At 37.1% G+C, this 6,000-nt stretch overlaps 1 protein-coding gene across 1 annotated transcript in view; it reads right to left on the bottom strand.

The window, feature by feature from the left end:
* FAM171A1 (family with sequence similarity 171 member A1) overlaps nt 1-6,000 on the bottom strand; it is a 1,600,715-nt gene that overhangs the window by 1,586,644 nt on the left and 8,071 nt on the right. The gene's annotated exons all lie outside the window — the stretch shown is intronic.

Raw genomic sequence — 6,000 nt, 5'->3', positions numbered from 1 at the left:
CTTTAGATAAAAGTCACTCGTTTCTAAATAAGGAATTGTTAACAATCAAAGCCTAAATGGAAAAAGGCAGCCTGGACGGGCCAGTGTTCCTTATCTAGCATGCGTAATTTAGGTCACAAAACTAAGCATGGTTGATACAGGTAACAAAGGCAGACTCTGCACTTATGAATTGAATGGCACAAACACTACTATCACCTGAAAAGATGCTAGGTGCACAGTTGTTACTCACTGTATAGTCTACTATAACGTATCCATCCCAAAGGATAAGGATATGGAAAAGCTGAGCCACATATTCCTTCCTTACCTGTCAAAAATTAGAAGTATCATAAAACATATTGACCACAATTAAGAAAAAAAGTATTGTAAAATCACAAAGCACAGATACAAGCTGGAATGTCTGCTCATTTACTGGAAAAATGATAAGTCTAAACAAACAGATTAATTAACAAGGAGTATAAAAAGGCAGAAATGTCCTCCCCGCGATCGACTGAACATTAAAAGACATGCAAGTAGGTGCGCGAGTGCGTCTCCTCTGAAGGTTGGGCGCTAGGCTGGCAACTCAACACCGTAAAAATTCACTACCAATCATAAGCAAACCGGTGATCCCATGTGGCGACCCCTAACCGGGAAAAGACGAAAGAATAAAGGCAGAAAAGAACAGCCAGAAAGTTTAGCAAATAAGGAAACCAAAGTGTCCAGTGGGAGATGATGAGAAACGTCCGTATACATACAACATACTTAAAGTAATAAAAACTAACAATTTTAACATTACATGGTAAAAAAGGGCTATGGATGGATTTTAGCATGCGATACTCATATCATCTGAGTTTGTATCTTAAACACAAAGCAAAGCAGTAGCTTCAGTCTTAAGTTTTCTAAATAAATCACATGCACCTAAATAAATCTGAGTTACTGACTCCCAAATACAGCAACAGATAAACTGGATTACGGATGACCAGAACTCGAGATTGATCAAGAACATTCAAGAAGTAAACATGCTAACACCAAGAGGGCAGCAAGGTTTCAGTTCACCACAGAACATTCACTACACTCTCAAATGCTCCACATTTAAGGGCAGCACTGAGTTTGCCTTGCTGATGCCACACAAAATCTACATAGAAGTCATACGAAATTAATAAAATGTTGAAAAAGTTGATTTTCTTCACTTATGGCCTACAACATAATCCTTTATAGAATTTGACAAACCAGTCCTTCCCTACTGTTGAGGCCTTCTCAATTAATGGTGTAACGGGTTGGCATATAGATCATTATCTGGTGGAAAATATAAACAAAACAATCTCTTTCTCATGCTGGGCACAGAAGACAAGGTCTCAGTTTAGGAAACACCAATCTTGAATGTAACATGCATGACATTTATGAGTACTACTCACACCAAGTGAAAAGGTGAAGTGTGACCTACTGAGCAGATCTAGGTTGCCCAACTCATGGCTACGCATTTCTGGCATGATCAGGAGGCCTGGTTTTCAGTCAGGTTGCCTGGAGGAATTAATACATCTGCCACAACGCATGCATACACTAGAACATCGAAACTCACTGAACAAGAGTTACATATGGACTACTGAGGTGCATGATCCACAGGCATGGCTGCCACGAATAGGTGGAACGTCCGCCATCAAAGCATACAACACCCATGTTTAAAAGTACACCTGCACGATAAGCAGCAAGAAGTGTAATTACTTACATCCTTCAAACCGCCCGCTACGATATTTAGGTGTAGGCTATAGCAGCACAGACCAGCCAGATGAAGGAGCAGTTCTAGGACAATTTCTCTTACCAAAAATAAAAACTGCCATTTTATCAAATTCTCATGTTTTCATTAAAATCTCAGAACCTACTATATCTGTAGCTTTAAATCTGCATTTTGTGGTTTGTTTCACGCCAGGGCATATGCGGGCACACACTGTCATACACAAACATATACATTTTTTTATACACATACAGATATATAAAAAAAAATAAAAATACATCTCCACACGCATTATATTTTCATAAATTATATATATATATATATATATATATATATATATACACATATATATATATACACATATACACATACATATACACATACATACACACACACACACACATACAATATATATAATACACACACAATAAATATATATCTATATATATATATATATATATATATATATAAAATATAGACATATATATATATATATATATATATATATATATATATATATATATATATATATATATATATATATATATATATATATATATAGTGTGTGTGTCATACACACAAACTACACACATGCACACGTGTGTGTGTGTACAGACACATACATAGTCAAATGTATGCTTTAACATATTTGCTTGTGTAAATGTCACTACCTTCTGACCGTAGGTAGTATTAATGTGTGTGACAGTCGGTTAACATTGTCTCAGCTATAGCCCAATCTACATTATTTCACCTTGGGCATGGTCATCTGACCAAGAGGACAGGGATGCAAAAGGCTTGAATATGTATGTTCAGTTGAGGTTGTAGAGCAAATGTTTTGTAGCTGCGTGACTGCACAGGGGAACCCAACAGGTTTGTCTTGGTATCGGAATTGAACTTGACGTTACAGAATGTTGCCAGCTAATTAAACTGTAGCTTAAACATTTGGATGTACGCTACCCAGATGGTTTTGTGTAGGTGTGTCAGTCATGCAGAGAGAGTTGACTAGAGCTGCCATCATGACAGACTTGCAGTAAGTTGTTTCTTGGTAATGAACTATGCATTGGACCAGTGTGTCTGCTGCAGACAGAGACAGACTTTGTGTAGATACACCACAGTAAAAAGAAAACTAAGAGGTTTGGTTTTACGACTGGATTTGCTTCGATATTCAGTATGTTGACAGATGAAATGGTTGAAACTTTAGGATGCGTGTTAAATGTTGACAATTATGTTAGTCAGCTTGCTGATAAGTTTGTATACTGCATACAAATCTCACACACACACACTATATGTGCACATCAGAGAGACAGACACGCAAGATTTTTTAAACATTTTCTGGGACAAATAGCTTCATATATTACTCCATTTTTGTAAAGAAAACATTCTTAACACCTTTCTTCACTTCTTGTGCATCAGATTCAAAATTTTCCGTATCTAACTAAAGTTACTCCCTCAAGTCACCTCGAGGTACACACATCGCAAAAGATGAACATTAAGACTGCAGTTCTAAAACATCAGGTATTCTACTTGATCAACACATTGGCCAGGATTCAAAAAGGTTAACCATTAACTCTACACTGCATGTCCACTTAGTGTAGCCTGAGTGAACAGACAGCGCAAGCAATGTGGTAGGGATGTACCTTGATACAGAAAGTGCACACTTAGTGGTTACCTTTATGAATTCCAGGGATTATAATCATGGAATATCAAATTTAAACCAGAAAGCAGAAGCCAGAAAAAACTGCATCTCTGTCAAAATACTAATAGAGGAAGCACACCACTGCAGCAATTAAGATTTCTATCTGCAAAGTCGGTTTGCGAGATGTTTTCAAAAGATTCCTCCAGATGTTGTTAAGGCCAGTTAATGCAAAATAAAAACTTGGTGGCTAAAGTACACTGTACGCCGTCCTCCTTCAGGAGGAGAGGTTAGGGTAGTGGCAGCTGAAGTGGTATCCTCCATTTGCAAAAAGTAGTTCTTAGACAGAGGACAAAAAACTAAGATGCCTAAATATATGGTACAAGTATCTTATGCTGAGCTAGGAGGGTCTAGGCACCTTGTCATGATGACTCCAGATGCTCTGTCACCCATTTTATAACACTTAATACATGTACTACATCCCCATTGTGGGCACCCGAGGAACATTTCACTCTGCACTAAAGTTATACTTTGAACAGACCATTTTTAGTTATCAGAGAGAGAATGCAAAATGGTCACAGTCTTAAGGATGGAATAGTTATATGCCACTGGGTTTCACGTAGTTTGTGTAGCATTTTAGTGATATTTTCAAGATACTGTATGCATCTATATCAATGGACTTCTGAGGATGTACCAGAAATGGGAAGTTCAGTAATGGCTGGAGATGTGGAAAACAAACTTAGGTTGAACAGTTTGCGTCACTGTTTAAAAAAATAAATAAATAAAAAACTAGGTAAGTCTCAGTAGTCTTTATCATATGAAACCTAAGGTGGCATTTAAACCGTGGAGGGGAAAGTCCCCCCGACCCTTTCAGCAAAAGATGTTGAGTGCTCTGTCCTCTATGTTAGATGTCAGAAATTTCTATAACTAATTGTGAATAAAACAGAGGATTTAAGAGCAACAGCTGATGAAATACAAGTGTTGGCTTTGGAGGAAAAACGATTAACAGATGATGTAATGTTGCAACTGACATAAATGACTTGCAACACTAAATTTAGCAAAAAACTCTGCACAGTCATCATGACAGGAAAGAAGCTGCAGCTGAAATGGAGCCTCAAACCATCAAACAGCACATGTAAAAAAATAAAATAAAATAAAATAAAATAAAATAATGAGCAGGAAAACGTATATGCTAGAATATGGAGCCATATGATGACAACGTCTAGAAGAAAGCAGGACTTGTTACACAGAGTAATACAATGGATGGAAGATGCCAGAACTGCTGCATGAAGAATGCAAGTGTGGTAAAACCAGTCAAGCTGCTCCAAACACTGAATCTGGTACACTGGACAGGGGGATACTCCCTCAGACTTTTTGTACCCATTATGTTTTATTGCAAATATTATTCAACTGTACATTCTTACAGCTGACCTCTTCAGGTAAGAGCAGTTCAATGTTCCTGGTGCCTGTAATTGCTCAATGTATGTTTGTCTTTGTACACCATTTTGTCACTCATCTGCCCTTGCCACACAGACTAGATTGCAGCTGAAGAGTCTTGCACCCAGACCACGAACCCAATTAACAAACAGAACAAAGATTGCAATGCTACATTTAAGAATACGTTTCAAAAATGCATGCCCTAATTCATGATGTTGGGCCCCAACAGCAAATAACTTTGAAGAGGATAACCAATGCATTTGAGCAAAGAAAGAATGTGACATCACAAAAGACTGTTTACATTTATAAAAATCTTTCTTCCGAAAGCAATAAGTTGTATGTAATGATACTGACACTATTACAAGCATTTGACTGAAAATTAAATATGGAGTCAACTTAGGAGGACTTACAGAGTAGAAGTATCAATGAAAATTAAAAATGATACAATGCGTTTTGCATGAACAACTGAACTGTGTATTCTAGAATACAGCCAAAGTGCTGTCATTTGTGCAAGAAATCAAGGCACTTCAAGCTACTGTCTAAGAAAGTCATGCAATTACTTTGGCATGAGAGGTGAGAAAACACTACGCATAAAAAAAAAAAAAAGTGTTTATAAAGCCCAAAAGGGTATAAAAAATCATGAATGGTACCTCATGAAGAAAAATCTCTCCACGTATTGTCAGTGTATGGGAAAAGTGTTATGAAAGAAAAGGCGTGATATACTGTGTTGCAGTAATTAAAATCTGACAAAAATTGATATACTTAAAGATGCAATGTGAATTACTGAGGCCAACAGGTTTGCTATAAGGTGTATAAACTTTTGGTATACAAGAATGTAGAACGATTTAGGTAATAAAGTCAGCATTGTAATTATTGAATCTGGGAAAGAAATGTGTTGAGACACAGAAAAGTGATAAAATGTTTGGTATACATGTAATATTTACACCAGCCAAGTGGTAAGAAAAGATGACGGGTATTGTTTGAGGAAGAACGATTACTAATAAATAAATTCAAATGTTACATGGCCAGTTCTGCTGGGGAAAGGCCACAGATGTTCTATTGACAAAGCCTGGAAGACCGTGTTTACACTACTGGAATACCACATTCTGGGGGGTGGACACATGTGGTAGCATACATGTGCCCTACAAAGCAGACATTAGTAGAAGTTAAGCCATGGTAATGGCAGAGAGTTACGCACATAATCTACAAGCCTTAACTCCTC

Source organism: Protopterus annectens, chromosome 3.part1 (assembly GCF_019279795.1).
Source record: "Protopterus annectens isolate FY-2018-M chromosome 3.part1, PAN1.0, whole genome shotgun sequence".
In the NCBI taxonomy this organism is placed as follows: Eukaryota; Metazoa; Chordata; order Ceratodontiformes; family Protopteridae; genus Protopterus; species Protopterus annectens.
This window is presented reverse-complemented; position numbering and strand designations above follow the sequence as displayed.